This window comes from Podarcis raffonei, chromosome 13 (genome assembly GCF_027172205.1).
Source record: "Podarcis raffonei isolate rPodRaf1 chromosome 13, rPodRaf1.pri, whole genome shotgun sequence".
Lineage (NCBI taxonomy): Eukaryota > Metazoa > Chordata > Lepidosauria > Squamata > Lacertidae > Podarcis > Podarcis raffonei.
In genome coordinates, this window is record NC_070614.1 from 38,058,135 (window position 1) to 38,079,140 (window position 21,006).

Sequence of the window (21,006 nt, forward strand, 5' to 3'; positions counted from 1 at the left end):
TTGATTGGATTGCTGTTTATCCTACTCACTATTCCAAAGCAGTGGATCCAAAGTTCAAAATATATTCCAATCTCAGGTTAGGGTACGTGTATTTAGCAAACTCAAACAGCAATATGTGAATTATCTGAAAGGAACACCATCTGCACATAAAACAGATATGCTCTCCTCCCAAAACAGATGAGGAATACTTTTCTCCACTGAATAATTACTATACTGCACCAAAATTGTGCCACTTTTTATAGCATGCTGCTTCTGTTAACATGCCAAAAGAGTGGCATCTTGATTTAGGAAGTAGAGAGGTCTCCCACACCCACCCCTTTTATTCCATATGAAGAGTTAACATTAGAGTTTTGAGCATCTCTGGTACACAAGGGCTCTGTCCCAATGCAAGGGAGTTATTTTTATTTATCCTTACCATTATTTATGGCATTTATATACCATCCTTCTTTTCATAAGAGCCCAGGTTAGGCTGGATCCCCCAAGTTCCCTTCCATCCCAAACATTTTATGAGTCAGATATCAAACAGCTACAACCATTAGGAAAGTTTTAGAGGAATAAATTTGTAGTCTGAGCCACAAGATGAGTAGAGACGGAGGTAGCTAATCACAAGGACTTCCAAGTATGATACTCTTTCAGAATCTCAGGGGGCAAAAGCGATGGAAACTCGGGAAATCAGATACCTGGATTATTTCAAAAGGACTCACTTTTATTCATATTTACCAAAGCATTATTGGCTGTTGCAAAGTTCTGGAAAGCCCCCATCTCCAATATGTTTGAAACCTGATACCAACAAATTTGGTTTTTAGCTTTAATTAAACAACGGGCTGTACATAGAACTACACATATACATAACACCTGGATTGACAACTTCAATATATATTAGTCTGGTTTTATTACATATGCAGCTACTAAAGAACACAACCAACCACTCTCATGGGCGTAGTCAGAATTTTTGTGAGGGGGCAGAACCAACATGATTGGTCAGTTGGTTAATTAGTTCTATTGTTTTACTTGATGGGGGGGCAGCTGCCCCCCCCGCCTCCCTTGGCTATGCCCAGGACCACTCTCCACACATGGATTGCTATGGCAAGATGCCTTGAGATATTTTCAAAATCTGATCATTTCACACAGAAAATAGTTTTTGCATTGAGTGGGAGTTGTGATTTCTTTGTTAGTGTTGTTTTTGTTTTGTTATGGTATATACAAAAATAAACAAAACACATATTTAAAGAACCACAGACAGCAAACTCTATAGGGCAGGGACCTATTCTCTTTATCTTTCACATTGATATATATATAGTCATATAATAATTCAGCTATTGACTAGCAGCCTGCCATGAAATGATTTTGAAAGGAAACTGTGACCCAGAAATTACTATTTTCAATTTTCAGTGGAGGATTTTGGGGTGGAAACTGTGTCAAAAAGGAAACAGGGATCAATGAGAACAAGAAGTGGGCCATTCTAGCACTCCACAGAAAATTCCAAAGGGCAATTGCTCTCCAGGCCTGGAAGCATGGGGGGGGGGGAAGGCACCCAAAGAGATTTTGCAACTACAGTGAGTTACTGGGTAGAACAGACCTGAGTTCCAATAAAATTCCCCCAGGGTGTATGATATGGGTGAATTTTGCATGGCACCCATGCCTCCCCGATTAACTCACCTGGGTCCAAAGAAGAATGCTTGCTCCCAGGTCAGGGAAGCTGAAGGTGCGTGTGCCTTCTCCTACTGTGTGTTTTGGCTCACTCACTTGATTCACCTGGGGCTCTCCTGCAAGCACGTTGGCAAGCAATCTTGGCAAGTGGCAAGAAATCTCCCCTTCTCCCTTACTCTCTGCTGCAGCCTGAATTATATGAATCTTGGAGGACTGAAGGGTAGAGCTCAGCTGGTAGAGCACAAGACTCTTAATCTAAGGGCCATGGGTTACAGCCCCACGTTGGGCAAACGACTCCTGCATTGCAGGGTGTTGGACTAGATTACCCTTGTGGTCTCTTCCAGTTTTCCAGTTCTACGAATGATGTGTGTGCATGCATGTGGGGAGGGGAGGGTTGCACTTCAAGAGTCTTTGCTGTCTTCTTGATCCTTAGGGGGCAGGTGCTGAATCACATTACAAATGGCAGGTGGGAAGAGCTTAGAACAGTTTTGTGTCTGTAGTGCTGGGTGCGTTGTAAAAAGGGACGGTGCAATTCTCTTGGGCAGAGCCAGGGAAGCGGATGGTTTGGAGGAAAGTCCACAGCTCAGTGGTGGAGCAGTGCAGAATGTCCCACGTTCAATCTCTGGCATTTCCATAGAGGGAAATACTGGGAAAGACTTCTGCCGGATTCTGAAACCCTGGAGAGTCAACGGCAGTCAGGACTAAGACATGTTCCTTGCAACCCACCATGAGTCTTTGAAATATGGCGGGCTATAAATCCACTTAAATGACAGCAGGGCTTCCCCACCTTCCAACTGTTACCGCCAAAAGATCCAACACCAAACAGGATTCTTTTGCTCCCTCCCCAACTTGGACTAAACCTGCCTTTGTTCTCAAATGGCTTCCCCGCTCTCCGTGGCTCCTGCACTTCCTCTTCTACTCCGCCCCATCCCTCCCGCCGCGCTCCCCAGGCTGCCAACGGAGAACCAAGTGGCAGGTGGGGACCTGGCCCGTGCAGCGCCCTCTAACGACGCCCGGCCTGTACTACCACAGCCATTGATTCATTTATTTGACTTCACTTCTTCTCCCACCAGCGGCTGTGTGACAAGCTCTCCCCTGCTTGGCTTCTCATAGCCCTGTGGTGTCTCTCTCCATCCTGCGTGACGCTACAGGGACAGAACCAAAAAACCTGTTCTTACTGCCTACCTTTTGGTAACACGGGAGCGGGATGCACGATCTTTTTCACTCCCTTCCTCTGCTTTTTAAAAATGCCTTCTCCAGTCTCCATCCATCCTAAGCATCTCTCTACAGTCTTCATGGCAGGGTGGATGGCAGCCAAAGGAAGACTGGCATGATCCCTCTCTACTCCGCCCCCCCTTCCACTCTTCTGCAACCCGGCTGGCTCGCCTTCTGATCGATGCTAAGCAATGGGCAAGCTATATTTGCATACATCCCAATGATCAACCATATGCAAATGGTGTGGTCTTTTTACCTCCTCCCCCCCCGCGAGGTCGCCTCTTTCTTTCTCGCTCTGGGTTAGTTCGCACCTCTAATGCTGTGGGCACGTTGGGAAGGCAGAGGGAGGGAGGGAGGGATTTTTGCAGGCAAGTAAGCGGAGACTGTCAAACTTCACCTTTCTCTCTGCGTTGCATTTCCGCCTCGACCTCCTCGCGTGGCCGTGGGAGACAGACCACATCTCCCACGCAGAGGGGGCGAGCCCCCTCCCCGGGTGTGGGTTCCCCCCCTCAACAACACCCCTTGATTTCCCCCTGATCCCGGCCTCTGCCAAGAAGACCCAGGGCTCCCAGCCTCACTTCAGTCGGAGGAGCCAGGTTGGTGCGTGCCGGCCCTCTCTCTTTTTTCGCGCGCGCGTGGATGTGTGCGCGCCCCCCTTACTTTTGAGAAGGGATCCGGGGAAGCCAGGGATCCGATCCAGCTCCCCGCACCCCCCCCCCACCAGCGCCTAGGACTGCAGCGCTGTGCTTCGCCTGCTCTGCCTCGCTTTGCAACCTGCCTCTGCCGTGGTGCTGGTGGGGACGTGGTGTTGGTGCGGAATGCTAATGACCCTCTCTGGCGTGTGTGTGTGTGTGTATGTGTGTCTGCGTGTGTGTATCTTTGCCTTGCGCGAGAGAGGGGAAAAGAACAGACGACGTGGTCTGGTCTGCGTTAAAGGAATAAAAATATATCAGCGCCCGCTCGCCCCCCCTTCTCCTCCTCCTCCTCCCCATGCGCTTCTCTTCACCTCCCCCTTTTTTCTCTTTTGCACCGCCGCGTGTTTTTTAGAAAGGTGACCCGGGGAAGGGGGTGGTGGTGGGAAAGGAAAGGAAAAATCGCGGGGGGGGGGGCGTTGAAATAAATAAATAACTCAACTCTCCGAGCGATGCGGAGATTTCTAGGCTCAGGGCCTCGGGGAAAGGCAGCCTGCGAGGGAAGAAGGGAGACTTGGGCTTCTTTCGCGCGAGCCCTCCCGGCCCAGGCGACCCTCCGCCCGCTCGCCCACCCGCCTCCCCGGCGCCGGTTTCTCTGCTTTAACTTTGGGATGCAACATGTGTAGCGCGGAAGCTGCAACAACCTTGAACGGAGACAGACGCGGAGAGGGCGCGGGGGGGGGGGCGCGGAGGGAAAGGAAGGCAAGGGGGGGCGCCTGAGCGGTGAATGAAGATCGGGAAGAAATTTTTGGAAGGGAAGGGAAAAGCGGGGAGGGTGGGGGAAAGATAAGAGGACGAGGTGGGGGGAGGATGCTGCTGCTGCTGCTGCTGTTGCTGCTACTGCTGCCGCCGCTCCTGTGGCTGGTTGGATTTAGCGCTCGTTTGATTCCCCGCAGGAGGAAAGGAGATTAAAGCGAGGGGGAAATGGGGATGATAAATAAAATCATTTTTTTGCAAAAACGAGAGGAGGAAAAAACCTCTTTTTTTCTCTCCAGACGCGGAGAAATTTTTGCACCCCTTCCATTCACCTCTGGCTTATTCTGTCCTCGGGAGTTGTCATGAAAAGGTAAGAGCGGCTCCCTTTATTTATTTACTTAAGACACCCCCCCGTCCGTCCGTCCGTCCCCCCCCCAATGCCGAGACAAACGTCCGTCCGGGTGTTGTTGTGCAGGGTCACGGGCAGAGGGATTGGGGGCTTGGAGGAGGGAGGAGGGGGCTTCTCTGGCACCTCCCCCCCAGCACCTTTCTCTCTCTCTCGTGTGTGTGTGTGTGTGTGTGTCTAAAGAAAAGTGATGGGGGGAGCTTGAACTGCCCCTCTCCATCATTTGGATGATCTCGAAACACGTCGGACTAATGTGCAAGCTGTCCCTAGTTGGAGAGAAAAGCCCGCACCCCCTTGATTTAGGATTTTGCCCTTTTCCGTGGGGGGGGGGCGATACCAAGGTTTGACTTCAGACTTCTAACAGCATCCTTTCTCTCTAACACTCCCCCCCCCGACTGGGTTGCAGGAAAAATAATAGTGAGTGACACCCCCGTTTCTCTCTCTCTCTCTCTCTCTCTCTCTCTCTCTCTCTCTCTCTCTCTCTGTGTGTGTGTGTGTGTGTGTGTGTACACGCTCGCGCGCGATTTGTTTGTGGCATTAATCACCCCGACTGCAAGAGTATGAGATGCAAAAAAGAAAGAAAGGATTTTTGTTGTTGTTGTTTAAAAAACCTTCCTTCTTATTATTCTGAATTAATTCCAACCTATGCAACTGCAAAAGAATATCAGAGAGACAAGAGGCGTACAGACTTGATTGCAGCGTCTGGCTTTTCTTAGCAGTCTGTATTTTTTTTTTTAAGAGAGAGAGAGAGGGGGAGAAAAGAAAAGAAAGCCAATTGAAGGGCATCTACCTTTTTTCCCGTTGAGATACAAAAAGAAAAGCCAGGAAAGCGGGGACCGGGGGGGGGGATCCCTTCTTCCCCCTTAGAGCGGAGTCTTTTTCTGGTTGTATTGAACGGCTTCCGTTAAAGCGGCGTAAGGGAAGGGGGGGGGGAATCTAGCAGGATCGGGTCCCGCGTTCCCATGGGAGAGCGGAAGGGTCTGGAGGGGCGAGTGGGAGGAAGGCTCCCCAGGGACCCTCTGGGAGCGGAGCCTAGGCAGTCGGAGCGGATAGGAGCCAGGAGACTTTGGCAGGAGAAGAGCGCCTAGTGGTTAGTGGGCCCGGGCAGTACTAACGAGGAGCATAAAGGGGTGCGGTGGGAAAGAGAGCCAAGGCTCCTGGGTCTTCTAGGAGGAGCGCGGGGCTGAGAGCAGGAGGGAGCCCAAAGCAGGAGGGAGCCACTCGATCCTTCAGGAAGGGAGTGGATCGCAGTGGTTCAAGTGAGGCAAGGAGCCAGACATCTTCAGATTTCCACTGGGGGCTGGAGGACTGGAGCAACAGAGCCCCACCCCCCAAAAGGATTCTCCCACAAAGGGGAGGGGCGCTGGAGAACCTGGGGTGGGTGGGCGACAGTGTGTGAACATTGCAGGGTTGTGCCCATTCCCCGAACACACACACACACACACACACACACACACACGTCCGTCTGGGTCCTAGACGCCAGCGATGCCACGCGCCCTCTGAAATTGGGTTTGGAGGTGTGAGAAGAGCCAGAGTCAGGCCCCCGCTTGGGTCTGCCAGAGGATCTCGCTGGGTGTGAGCTGCAGGACAAAAGGAAGCCCAGCCTGGCCTGCCTGGATCAGAAGCTAGTGAGGTGAGAGCGGGGTTGAAAAGCCTGGTGGAGCCGGGGAGGGAAAGGAGACTTTTCCCCAGCGCGGTTTGGTCAATGAATGATCATGGAGGGACCACACCTCTCTTCATCATCATCATCAGCAGCAGCAGCAGGAAGGCAGCAGAGGGAATCTTAAGATGGCAGTTTGCAAGCCCAGGGACGTGTGAATGGAGGGGTCCCAAGCCAGACCATGCCAAGGAAGGGGCTGCCTGAAGACGCTTAGGAGGTATTCAGGTTCCCCACCGGGTGGCAGGCTGGCTCTTACAGAGGTAACTCTCCCTCGCAAAGTGGGGCGGGGAGGGGGGCGTTGATCGGAGGTTTGCCTAAACTGGCCTCTTAATAAGGGTTTTGACAGGTAGGATGGGAGTTAAAGAGGATTTTATTTGTGAGCGGGTGGAAAGGCTGGGATGTCGAGACAGAGAGTGATTTATCTACCAGTCATTAAAAGAAAGGAAAAATCTGCCATTTGAACGCCAGGGCTGAAGCACAGCAGAATCCTTTCTGAGTCTGCACTCTGCCCAAAATGAGTTGGGAATGGATGTATCCAAGATCTAGCAGCGGGGGGGGGGGGGGGGAGAGAACCCAGGCATCCTGGTTGGCTCAGGCCCCTCCTTCTCCCAAAATGACAGAGGGGGCTGGTTTCCTAATTCTAACCCTGGATGCAGAGGACTGGGTTCCCCCCGCCTTCCCCCTTCTCAACCCAGAAGCCTCCTCCTACACCACCCCAAGAGTCCAGATAAGGAGCACACTTCCTTCCCCATCCTTCCTTGGCTCCATGTGCCTGAGGAAGAAGACATCTCTTGGCCTGCCACATCTGCCTTCCTCCCCAGCATGCATGTGTGCACGTGGATACATGCACAGCAGTGGCTCCATGCTTCCCATGCACTCATGGGCCCAAGGAGGAGGTAGGTGGCTTTGCTGGGCGCCAGTCAGTCACTGACTGACTGAATAGTGGACTGGGAACTGGGAAGGACACAGAGGTAAGAGAGAGGAACAGAAGGGGGGTGTTGATAACCAGGCCCCTGAACTCCTTCGGAAAAGGTTTGGTCATTAAGAATTGGATGCGGAGGGGGGGCGAGTGGGTGAGAGGTATACTTTTTGTGATGCCTCTCTTTAAAAGGCATGGTTTGGCTAAAATGGGAGGAGTCAGGAGGTGGGGCTTGTCCATTTTATTAAGGCCCTCTACCCTTACCCCCATAGTTCAAGCACGGTGCCCTCTCTCCCACGTATGTTGGCATCTGGGCAACTCTTTTCATACGTAAGGTCTCATGCCAGCCCATGGGAACAGCTATCTAACAGAAATAGCGGCAAGGTGTGAGTGTGAAAAGGAATTGAAGGGAAAGAAAAGAGGGGGCCAGGGAATTTAGGGAGTTGCCTGGCGAAAGGCCACAGATCCCTTCTTTTTAAGAGGAGGCTTGCGATTCAGCATGCAAAGCACTTGCACCACCTATGATCCCTCAACAAGACAGAGGGGCAGAGGCTTGCCTGGAGAACGTGGGCCACATTCTCATGACCACTTGCATGCCAAGCAAAGGGTGAGGCAGTAGGTGAAGAAGGTAATGTCCACAGGGTGCTGTTTAATAGAGAGGAGCAAGGCAAGAGGTGCTGTACCACAGGAAGAAAGGTGGGAACCATTACAGGACCTTTGGCGCTTGAGTAAAGAAATCCTGTCTTGTTTTTGTGTGTGTTCCATTCAGTATTCCCTTTTCTCTGTCCTGCTGCCTCCTGCTAGGTTCAGGACATCCTTCTCTAAAAAGCTCTCCTCACACTTCATGCACAGTCCTTGAAATACCTATGGAACTCATTGTCACCGGACAATGCAAATAGGTAGGGATTCAAAGTGGGTTTTTGTTTTTGAAAGGAAGGGAATCCTTAGAGAGAATAATGGAGAATGGGGTAACACTGATAGCAGCCAGCAAAGATGGGTGCAGGAACCAGCCTCTTGCGGAAGATGACTGTGAAGCTGAATGCAAGGCAGAGGATAACATCACTTTGTAATTACTACTGTGATTTCCTCAGGAAACAATGTTTTCCGTGTGGGGAGGTGGGGGCGGAATCCCTAAGGTGATGCTGGCTTTTCCGAAAGGATGTGTGAGCTCCGGCTTTTCTCATCCTTTTCTCAGCCCAGTTTCTTTTGCAGGTGGGTGTTTTGCTACAACCTGCAGGCTAGCTGGACCACTATTCATCTTTTGTGCAATCTTGGGGGCAGTCTGTGGCTGCCGGTCACAAAGATGTTTCTGCCCCCTTTTTCCCTAGGATTGGAAATGGGGCCACACAGTGGGCTCCGCAGCTGTGGGGGCTGAAGCGCTATTTTCCTTGCCGGATTCTGGAGACTAGATTAAGATGGATCATTGGTATGGCCCAGTCTGATGGTGACTATGACCTTTGAGTGTGTGCATCTTTGTCTATGAGTATCTGCGCTTGGGACCCCACATCGTTGGGTGTGTAGTATCTGAGCGTGTGCTTCTTTTCATGTGTCTATGTGGGCTTTTCACACCTGGAGTCTGGCCGTTCACATGTGAGATTGCTAGCATTTTACAAAGCAGGTGTGTCCTTGGCTGTATCAGTGGCTGTTTCTGCCTTTCCGATTGTGCATGTGTGTCAATGATCCTCTTTGCTGCTGTTTCGGGTGCATCAAAGGCTGCCTCTCTTTACTGATCACTGTACTGGGGTGTGTGTGTGTTAAATCTCACCTGCTGTGTGAACCTGTATCAGAGGCTGCCTCTCCCTTTTGTGCACATGGCTTGTTCTCTCCTCTCTGACTGTGCGTGTGGATCAGTGGCTGCCTCTGCCCTCTGACTGTCTGCTTTGCCGATTGCCTCCTCTCTTGATTGTGTGTTGCTTGGGTGACTCTTCTGGCATGGGTATAGCTCGGTATCAATAACTGTCTCTCTTCAGGTTGTGTGCGCGCGTGGCTGTTTTAGTGCATCAAAGCAAATCCCCCCCTTTCCTGACTGCCAGCATTATTTAGCATGCAGGGGTTGGCCACAGTTCAACCTCAACGCCCCCCCTCACCCCCGCCGCCTTTCCAGCTCAGCCATCAATTCACTCAATGGACTTGGACCAATAAGTCTCAGCCATTCTCAACATGGCAATATTAGTCATCTACCTCCAGAGGATGGACTAGGTAAGAATGGTTAAGCACATTTGCCCTCTTGGTCTGCCGTGGATGGTATTACAAGCAAATGAAGCTGTATTATACTGAGCCAGACCACTGGTCCACTTTGCCCATTTGTTTACCCTGACCAGCAACAGTTCTCCAGCCTTACCGGGAGATACCAGGGATTGAACCTGCAACCTCCTGCATGGAAAGCAGGTGCTCTGCCACTGAGCTACGGCCTTTCCCCTCTCCATCCTTGGGTCAAGGCAACTGTCTCTGCTGCTTGAGAAAGAGACCACATGTGTGGTCTCTCCCTCCAAGCACACAATCGGAATGGCTTCCTCTCTCCTCCTGCCACTTGTAGATTTTTCTCACCGGTTGTGCCTTTTCTCCCTTGAAGAGGCGTTGGCTGCTAGAAGAGCCTCCTAGCAACAGATTAGCTGGTTTGGGTGTGGTCAGTGAGAGATGCTGAGGCACACGACTAACTGTGCTGCACAGATTTAGTGCCCAGAATGCATTAGAGTGCCTACAGCAATGTTATTTGTTGAAATTTTAAATTATTGAGGTTTGAAAGGTTGGCGGTTTAATTTATGTTTTAAATTTTGCTTATTGTAATTTTATGGTTATAAGCCCTTTTGAGACCTGCATGGTAAAAAGTGGGATATAAATTTTTGAATAAATAAATGGTATACAGTGCAGCACTACTAATAGTATTATTACTAATAGCAGTAGTACTGTGAACTTGTATGAGGAGGCACACACAACCAGGAATACACACTGAATACAGTGGGGTCAGGTAAAAATTTGACTCTGCCTGTGGCAACAACAGCCTTCCACCTATATTCCCATGTTTTCCCCAAATATACAATGAAATTGCAGCAACACAGTTGCATAGTGAACCCATCTGTCTTTATACACCCCGGTAGCTTTATCTGCAGGCCTTGTGACAGAATCAATAGTTTGCCCCCACCATTTTGCAAGCGGTTTTCATCAAATGTACTTCCAGCAACGTAGCTGTGTTCTTTTAATTATTGATATGTATGCACCTCGGTGATTAGTAGTGTGAGTTGAATGGAGAACACACATGAGCACTGGTTAGTTTGCACATTCGCTAGATGTACTCAGTGTATTCAAATGAAGAGCATAAACAGGGAACTCTGCATATGTGCAAAAACTCAAGTGATGCTGGGAAATGTGTGCAAACTTGACGGCATATTTCACACACACGCTGGTCATGGTGAGTTCACCACTTGGAAAACATGTACGTTCTCTGGTCAGGTGTGAAATGCTCAGATTCACTAATATCCCTTGGAGGGCTATACACATTGACTGGTCAGTGTACACAATTCCCATTTGTTAAGATATTCTCCACATTGTCCAGGGAGCGTGCACAATTGCCAGCATTTGTCAGACACATTTTCCCATGTTAACCATATTTCTGAAATATAGATGCTTTTGTGAGTAGGGTTCTATCTCTACATATCTTCCCCATGTGGTTGCTGGAGAATTTTAGGTACATGATTTATCACTGCTCCTTCTTGCAACAGCTACAGTTAAGTATACTGCCATATCTATTCCCTTGTGCAAATATGGACCACTTACCTGCTCTTGGGGTGTTACTTCATGTTCTCAAATGCTCTGCCTACCTTCATTCAAGGAGATGTTGCCATCCTACACAATGTGAATTGACACCAGTGTGATTCTGCCCTGTCGCTACATAGCCTCATGGCTTGTATGACACAATTTTTGTCATGCAGGATGCCAACATCTTTTAAGACAAGGGTGAGGAAACTCGAGTCCAACAACTTTGGGGTCGGGGGGCGGCAGCAGAGGACAGGTTCCCCATATGCACATCCTTTATGTCATTTTACCAACAGGTCAGTAAACTCTGCAACAATGTTCTACTGCACACACTACTTACACAAAACAACATGGTTGCATATTAGCACACACACCTACTTAGTCGTGCCATTGTGTTTTGCAGCCATAAATACACTTTAATGTAGTACTTTAAATAGCTCCTTTGAGATGATAGTCCTCACTCTGCACCATTGTACCTATATGTTAATGCGCTTTTAGATAATACCTGCCCGCTTTCACGTTCTTCAGGCCCATATTAAAAAATCTATCTACAAGACAGTAAGCTCTAGGAAGGCCTCAGCTCAGTAGTAGAGAACATCCTTTGCATGCTGACGATCCCAGGTTAATCCCTGGCATCTCCAGGCAGGGCTGGGAAGGATCCCTGTCTAAAACCACAGAGAGAGACTGCCACTCAGTGGAGGCAATACTGAGCTAGATGGACCAGTAGTCTGACTAAGCATATGGCAGCTTCACTTGCCGTCTAATGTCTGCAATTCCACAGCCGACATCGTTGCACACTAAATTACTCCAAATCTGCAACAACTGGGCTGTCAAGCTGTACGATACTTTAGAAATACATCTCCTAATTTTTGGCCCTGTTTCTCACACATTTCATCAAGGGTACTGTTTTACTCCATAGCTACACTTTGCTACTAGAGAGAAGTGTCTTTGCCTTTTAATACCCAGGTTGAAATAAGGGAAACTGTCATCCATCCCACCCTTGGACAGATTCTTTTGACTGTAGCTGCCAATATTGATCTTGTGTGTGCAGCCCATCCTATTACAAAGCTCATCCAGGTCACAGTTTATCACAGATACACTCACAACCAAGGAAAACCCTTCTCTGGTTGCAATGTTTTACATGCTGTACACAGGGATCCTCCTGAATCTAGTTTTGGGCTGTAGCTCTTACCCCTTCCTCAGACACACTAATTCAAGCTGCAAGCAAATACATGGGAATAATTCTATAGATAACACCCATTCAGAAAGAGATGCCACGATTGTAAATGGCTGTATGAGAGAAAGTGCCTCCTTTTCAACACACTCTGCCCACCCTCCTCTGCATATAATCCATGGTGTTGTTTATTAATACCATTCTTCAGCCAAACCTACAGGCTCTTTCTGGCAGTGCCAACACTGATTCTCACCACCGGCCACTTTTTTCATACATGCTGTCTCTGTGTTCATTCACACCCTCTCTCATTTATCTCTCACTGCCTGCTGCCCGCACCCTTGTTCCTTCCTGCAAAAAGCAGAGGATTCTGGGACCATTGCCCACCCACCCCCTTCCTCCAGGTGCTCCAGTTTCCAGATCAAGCCATTAATGGATACTTATGAAAAGCTCCCCCCCCCACCGCCCCATGCCCGGCTCATGCTCCACTAAAGAGCAAGAGAGTGTGTGGGCTTCACAAAACTGCCAGGCACAGCTGTGCTAGCAAAAGTGGCCTGTTGTCCGGGTTCCAGGAAACAGAGGTGATCCAGCACGAGGCAGAGGGTTTTGGCAGCTTTGCATGGAATCTGTGCACACACCAAAACAGCTGGGAAAGGGCCTTGCCAATGGAGGGAAGAAATGAAAGAGAGTTCGGGAGCAGCTGTTTGGGCAGGGATTCTCCTTCACCTGGCACTGAGAGGCAAGTGCTATAAATTAAGAATGGAGTGGTTTAAGGTGGTGGAGTTTGGGGGGGAGGTAGATTGCAGAATCCAGGAAGATTTAGGCCACAAACACCTCACCTATTAGAAGTTAGTAACTTAGGAGAAAGGTTTCTAAAATGAAAGGTAATGTGACTCAAGCCTCTTGTTAGACCCTGAGCCAGAGCAGCCAAATCGAAGTTTGGCTGCAATTATACAACTGAAATGCACTCTGCACATGCTTTATCACTACTTCACAAACTGAATAACAGAGGCTCTGGCTAATCCCTGACTCGGCTTAAAAGTTGGGTATGGTGAGGTGTGTAGGGCTGCATAAAAGTAGCAGGTTAGAACTGGGAGAGAAAAGCCCAAAATGGAGGTGGGAGGGAGGAGTATTAACCTGGGATTACCGGGCATCAGCAGGGAGAGATTTTGTGCGGGCAAGTCTTGAGTGTGTGCGCGCATGTGTGGCTTCCAAATTAATTACAGTCAGAGAAGAGCCTGTGAGCGTCACTTGATGGGATTAAGGGTTTGTGGGAGGCGTGAAATTGACGCATGAAACCCTAGACCCTCTCATCTCCCCTCTGGCCCTGGGAACCTGGTGATTGGTTCCTCTTGGCTAATAACTCCCCCCCCCCAATTTCCTTCCCTGGCAGCCTTTCTTGGTCCCCCACTTTTCCTCCCCAAAAAACCTGTCGCAATCCAGGGGGATTTTGCTCCTGCAGGCAGCTGGCAGGTGGAAATGAAACCTGCCGACTTTGATTAAACCTCTCTGAGGCGTGCGTGTCGTCTCATCGGTGCTGTGTGTCTCAAAGAGAAGCAGGGGCTGATCATCCCAGCATCACCTTCCCTCTTCCCCAAATTAGGATGCCTCACAACTTTCAACACCAACTGTTTGGATTTATTTATTTATAGTTTAGAAAGTGAGGGGGATAAACGGGCTTTATAAATATGCCCAGTGGGCAGAGAAAGTGGATACTGATGAGTTTTTCCTCACTCTCCCCTAACTTGGGGTCACCCAATTATGTCAGGTGGTAGGAGGATCAGGACAGAATGAAGAGTTGCCTCCGTGCAATGCATAATTAACCTGTGGAATAGCTGCTGCAAAAAGTGTGAGCAATGTGTTTAGAAGGCTTTAAAGGGGGATTAGATTAATTAATGGATGGCAGCCTTTGTGTGGAGCTTCCAGGTTCAGAGGCAGTGCCACTGAATACCAGTTGCTGGGAAGAATAAATGTGGTGAAAGCTTTGTTTGTAGGCTTCCTGGCAGCATCTGGCTGGCCAGTGTGCAAAATGGGAGACTAGACTAGTTGAGCCTTTGGTCTGATCTAATGGAGCTCTTTTTTTCATTTATTTCTTGCTTAAGAGAATCATGGAGCGAAGAGTGGGGCCAAAAGGATGTACAATCCACACAGGCAACCCCCCCCCCCGTTTTTGCCCCATTATATGGCAACCAGACGCATCCACAAAGTCACATCAAGGGGTCACCCAATATCAAACTGTTCATTCATTCATTCATTCATTCATTCATTTCATAACATTCATACGCTGCTTGATTGTAAAACAACAACAATCTAAATGTGGTTTATAAAAAGATAAAACAATAAAGTTGAGAAAAATTCACGGCTATACTTAAAAACATACAGAAGCTAAAGCAGATTTAAATCACTTCAACTTCCTAGCATCTGGGTAGACTTGTCTAAACAAGAATGTTTTCACCAGGTGCCCAAAAGACTACAGTGAAGGCAAGTGCTTGATCTCAATAGGCAGGGAGTTCCAAAGTGCATTAAACAATTGAGTTCTTATCAATGTAGAATGGGTATATGTGGCACCTATAGTAGTACCAATTTTGCTGATCAAAGTGGTTGAGTGGGCACATGGAGCAAGATGATCTCCTAGGTAAACTGGTCTCAAGTTGTTAAGGGCTTTATATCAGGGGTCAGCAAACTTACCACGCCTCGGGCTGGTGTCTCCAGTGCCGGGGAATGTGTGCCCATACACGTGCGCACACACTATTTCTGGTGCACTTCCGGGTTGGAGGAGCACCGGAAATAGCTTGTGTGCACGTGCACGGGCCTCCTCTGACCCGGATGTGCACCGGAAATAACTCTTGCGCATGTGCAAATAACGCTTGTGCATGTGCACAAACTATTTCCGGTGCTCCTCCGACCCGGAAGTGGGCAGCTGCGCAGCGCAGCGCCGGTAAGCGCAGGCGGCGGCAGAAGGCGGCGGGGGTCGCCACTGGCTGGATAAACGAGTCCCTTGGGCCTTATCCAGTCTGTGGGCCTTGGTTTGGAGACCTCTGCTTTGTATGCTAATAGTAGCACCTTGAATTTGGCCCAGTAGCAAATTTGCAACCAGTGCAGATCTCTGAACACATGTGTTATATGCTGACAAGGCCTCACTGATGTCAGCAATCATGCTGCAGCATTCGCCACTAACTGCAGCTTCTGGATGAAGCGTGAGGGAAGCCCCACATAGAGCGCATTGCAGTAATCCAGTCTTGAAGTAACCAATGCATGAACTACTGTGGCAAGGCTTTCCTAGTCCAGGAATGGCCACAGCTGTCAAATCAGCTACAGTTGGTAAAGTGTACTTCGAACCACTGAGACTACCTGAGCCTCCAGTGACAGAGCCGAATCCAGAAGCATCCCCAGACTGTGAACGTGCTCCTTAAGAGTCAGTGCAACCCCATCCAGGGTAGGCAATTGACCAATTCTTGGACACAGGAACTACTCTCACACAGGGCCTCATTGCAGTAAGGCCCTGTATCCTATTGTGCTCCAACCTCACCCCAGACCCTCCAGCTGCCCCTTTTTTCCAGGGGCGTCCCTGATTTAGAGAAGCCAGCCCAGTTTCTGACTTGATCCGGGAATGTCCCACTTAGTATGTCCCTGTTTTCATTGGCAAAATGTTGGAGGGTATGGAGTTATCCGACCACCGAGCCATCTGAAGGCAATCCTGTACAGTTGTACCTTGGTTGTCGAATGCCTTGGTACTTGGATGTTTTGGCTCCCAAATGTCGCAAACCCGGAAGTGAGTGTTCTGGTTTGCAAACATTCTTTGGAACCTGAACGTCCAACGGGGCTTCCGCGGCTTCCAATTGGCTGCAGGAGCTTCCTGCTGCCAATCAGAAGCCGCGCTTTGGTTTCCAAACATTTTGGAAGTCGAACGGACTTCCGGAACAGATTCCATTCGACTTTCAAGGTACCACTGTATAGGGAAGGTTTTTTCCATGTTTAATGTTTTGTTATGATACTTTGTATGTATGTTGGAAGCTGCCCAGAGGGCTGGGGCAACCCAGTAAGATGTGTGGGGTATAAACAGTAAAATTATCATTTTGGAGTGGGACGTCCCTATTTTCATTGGAGAAATATTGGAGGGTATGTCACCCCACAATAAGGATGCCCATCAACTCTAACCCATAGATGCCTCACACTATTTTAGCCTTGTTCTACACTCAAGCTGGACCATATTTCTATCTGATAGAAGGCTCCAAAATGTCAGGAAAGGTTCTTTTCAGCCCTGCTATCTGATATTCTGTAACTTTGGGGAGAATGGGAGCTTCAAGATGGTGTGACAGAGGGAAAGAAAGAGTGAGTGCTAGATGAAGTTGCAATGCTGCTCTCTCCACCCACTTTTGGTTCTGCACCCACCCATGGCCCCCAAGTTGTCTTTCCCAATGGCTCAATGGCCCTTCACAGGGCCCACTTGCTTCAGCCAGAGGTGCCAGGGGGACACAGCCAGGGTCTATGTTGGACCACTGAACTATGAGTCTCAGAATGTCTTTTGGATCTAGCAGCCCTCCCCTCCATCTGTACCCTCCATCCCTCATGTTCCCCAGACCCTGTGATTCTGCCCCTCAGACACACGGACCTCACAGTCTTTCCAAATGCGAATGCGGGATCTCTACACCAGACTCAGCTGCAATTGCCTTTGATTTAAACAACAAACACGGGGGATTCAAGGAAAGGTGTTTCAAAGCTTTTCCTGCAGAGGACTTGGACGCCTCTCTTGCCCTCCCTCAGCCTTGAGGTGCTTGAGGGTGTCGGCTTCATTCCTCCAGTACTTCAGCAGCATTTGTGCTTGTCATGCCAGTGAAGAAAAAGTATGTGAGCTTCGCCAAGCCAGCTGTCCTTGAGTACTAAGCAAGGGATCCCTGTGTTAACAGCCGCCATCCCAACAGCAGGTGTAGAGGATTGCTGTGTCCATAACGTTTTTGTGTTTGTAAGTCCTAGCATAGAGGCAACAATGGTCTAGTCAATGCAACCACCCAACTCCACCCCAGAAGCAGCTGCCTTAGTCCCAGGCAAAAGTGTGTTGTCTGCTTGCGGGGTGCGGAGGCTGTTTGCCCTGGTGTGTGGCATCCACCCGGCGATGTCAAACACCCGGGGGCCATGTTCGTTTCTGTGTTCCTCTAACTGAGATGCGCGGAGGAAAGAAAAAGCGAGAAAAAGGACAAAAACGCAGCACGACTCGGGGCCCCGAGGGGAGAGAAAGAAAAGGCAGGAAAATCAATAACTCCGGCAGGAACCAAAGAGAGAGGGGAGAGGAGGAAGAAAAGGGAAAAGAAAGGAAAGCTCATTGAGGGAGTGGGGAGAAGGGGCAGTGCGAGGGAAGTGGGGGCAGAAGTCTTGCAGCAATGGGGGCAGAGCATTAGGAAGGCCTCTTGCGGTCTTCTGGAGGATGTGGAATGCAGGCGAAAGCGTCAGCTTTCTTTATGTGGTGTGGGTGTAAAAGCAGGAGCTGGCTGTGTGTGTGTGTTATTTCACATGCGTTTATTTAAGAGCTGAGACTTTGTCCATTCTATGGACTGCTTTGCAACAGTGAAATTCCTACATGCAGGGGGCCTAGGAACATAGGATGCTGCCTTTTACGGAGTCAGGACCCAGATGACTATCTAGCTCAGCACTGTCTACACTGACTGGCAGCAGCTCTCTAGGATTTCAGGCAGGGTTTTCTCCCAGCCATATGTGGAAAGGCTGGGAACTGAACCTTCTCTGTGCAAAGTGGGTGCTCAACCATTGGGCTAGGGCATATTAATTCCTACACAGAAGTGGCATCTCTATAAGAATTTATTCTTCTTATTATATATTTACCCTGTTCCTTGTCCAAAGAGATCATGGTGGTGTACGTGGTTCTACCCTTCCCTGTTTTATACTCACAACAACCCTGTGAGGGAGTGGGGAAAGAGAAGGGGGGCAGGCACGGGGTCCATGGGTTTAGCGGCTGAGTGGGGATTTGACACTCTAGTCACTAGGCCTGGCTCTTCACCCTTCACATCTTGGCCAAGGGGGGAGGTTAGGGGAAGAGGGCAGCTATTTATTCCTAGTCTCCATGTGGGTACATTGTGCACTGCTCACTATTCATAATTTACAGAGCACTTTAAAAAAAACCGACTTTGCAATCTACATTGCTTTCACAAACAAGCCCACAAGGAAGCAGATTATCAGTAGTCCCATTTTACAGATGGGACAAATAGGGCTGCAGGAAAAACAACTTATCCAAGGCTGTACTAGTGATTTGTGGCAGAGACGCCTCTTGGACCAGCTCTCTAACCACTTGGCATTGGCATATCTATTCACCCACCCTTATTCTTTTCCCTCTTTGGGGTCTGTAAGATGGTATGGTCTCCATGTCTGTTCCTGATAGTGGTAGGGTGACAGGAGCATGAAGGGGGGAAGGAGGGGTCTTTGCTTGCTGAAGGCCCTGATGAGCCGGGCAGAGCGCCGGCTTCTGATTGCACTCCCAGGAATAGAAACACTTCTGTGATTGCGGAAATTACTGTCTCCTCAGCAAAGAGGCACAGGGGATATATGGGCTTAACCTCCTCTCTTCCAACTGAGATCATACTTGTATTCCCACTTACCCTGGTGTCAAGCCTTGTTTTCATGTGGCCCCAGGGTAGACCAAGGAAGCCCATGCGTTTCAGTATTTAGCCTTCTGTGGTGAATGTGTGGGTTAACAGAAATGGTCTAAATACAGACATCTGTGTATGTTTGCTTGCCTGAGTGTTGTTAACATCAGGGCTTTTGACTATGTATACAGTATTGCAGTTTAAAAAAAACCCTGGTGTTAAAGAAAAAGTCCTTGTTCTGTTTACTAGCAGATGTCTGCAAGCGAACCTCAAAGCAGGGTCACGTGAGGGAAAAGAAAGCCAGTGGACTAACAGAACCCTGCCCCTAGTATGTGGGGAAAGAAGGGAACTATCCTGGGATATAATCAGCAATTACTAGAACACACTGGGTGCTCAAGACGGTGTGGCCATCAATATACTTCCCAGCAGATTTGTGCCAGATATTGCTAGTGAGAGGTTCCAATCCTGGCCTGACTGCACTGGCTGCCAATTAGTTTCCAGGCCCAATTCAAAGTGCTGGTGTTGACCTATAAAGCCTTACACTGCTCAGGACCTCAATACCCAGAGAGGCTCACCTGGTCCCATCATTACATGTCTTTAGGCACCAGGCAAAAACATTCCTCTTTACCCAACCCTATGGCCATTAAATAATCTAGGGACTGTTAAAGCAAGTTTGTGTGTGTCTGTTATTGTGATTATATGATGATGATGACGATGATGCTATCTATTATTATGCTTTTTATTGTGCTCCATAAAATATATTCTTAATGCTGTACACCACTTTGGAATCTTTTGATAAAGGGCGATATATAAGTACAGTGGTACCTCGGGTTGAGTACTTAATTCATTCCGGAGGTCTGTTCTTAACCTGAAACTGTTCTTAACCTGAAGCACCACTTTAGCTAATGGGGTCTCCCGCTGCTGCCACGCCGCTGGAGCACAATTTCTGTTCTCATCCTGAAGCAAAGTTCTTAACCCGAGGTAATATTTCTGGGTTAGCGGAGTCTGTAACCTGAAGCGTATGTAACCTGAAGCATATGTAACCCGAGGTACCACTGTAGTAGTAGTAGTAGTAGTAGTAGTAATGTGTATGCGTGGGAAGAAGCTACAGCTCAGTGGCTTTGGAACATAGTGTGTGGTGCCAGCTAGAAGGTAGGGGGCAGGGTGTTTGTCCCCAGTGATCGCAAGACCATAGCTTTGTGTTCCAAATTAATTAACTCAGATTGCTTAAACAGCAGCTCTTTTATCTGGAACTGCCATCTTTGGATCATTCACTTTTCACTGAGCATCCAGACATCTTTGTCTTTCTGTTGCATCCCGGTGTTTTCTTCCCATGTTTCTTCAGACCTGATCTGTGATCATCATCATTATTTTTGGTAATAAAACTTAATTGTAGCAGCCGCCGCCGATCTAGTTTGTCAGGCAAAGCAGTACTGAGACTTAAGCAGCAGTGGAGCCCTCCTGCCACCGGAAGCACCGCAGCTTACCTTGAGGGAGCTGGGACGGGGGGGGGGGGGCTTAGCATGGGCAAGACTAGGGCTACACAGATGCACTGGCAGAACCGGACTTGTGCTCCTGCTGGTGCGTCTGTGTGACCTGGACCTTCTCTTTGCCCCAACTTTGCCCGGGTAAGCTGCAGTGGTGCCAGAGGCACAGCGTCTCTATGGCTCTTCCCCACCACACCAACTGCAACTGCTTTTCAGTCAAGGGATGGGGAACCAATGGCCTTCCAGATGTTGCAGGACTACACCTCCCATCATCCCTGGCCATGCTGGCTGTGGTTGACAGGAGCAGTAGTCCAGCAACATCTGGAGGGCCACTTGTCCCCTGCCCCTGTTTTAAGTCCCTATTTGTCTTAAATTAAAGGATTCCTATTTACAGGTTCATCCTGTTTTATTGCTTCCTGATGTGCATAGGAGCAGATTAGAGGTGAATAGCCTTTAATGCACCTTTAATCTGCTCCCATGCATCGTAATTGCCACTCGGATAGTCTCTTGGATTTGCTCCAGTGCTAATTTCTGTTCTGGGGCGGGGTGGGGGGAGGCTTTATATATAGTTATTTCACTATAAAAATGAAGTGGGGGGAATAATGAAAGGAAATCAATAATTAAGGTCTCCCCCATCAGAACAGACTCTGACACTGAAGCAAATCAGAGAGGATATTCAAGGGACAATTAAGAGGCTATTCATCACTACTCCCCCATCAACCCTCATCAGGGAAAAAAAATAAAGCAGGCTGAATGTACAAGGA

The 21,006-nt window shown here is 48.9% G+C and overlaps 1 protein-coding gene across 2 annotated transcripts in view; it reads left to right on the top strand.

Moving 5' to 3' along the window:
* The first annotated feature begins 3,823 nt into the window (after window positions 1-3,823).
* GRIN2D (glutamate ionotropic receptor NMDA type subunit 2D) overlaps window positions 3,824-21,006 on the top strand; it is a 59,958-nt gene continuing 42,775 nt past the window's right edge. Inside the window, exons 1-2 of one of the 2 annotated variants that reach the window (XM_053360610.1) lie at window positions 3,824-3,916; window positions 4,553-4,623. The gene's annotated coding sequence lies outside the window, so the exon portion shown is untranslated. Of the gene's footprint in view, window positions 3,917-4,552; window positions 4,624-5,632; window positions 6,293-21,006 lie in introns of those variants that run through there. The other variant, XM_053360611.1, reaches the window with a different exon arrangement.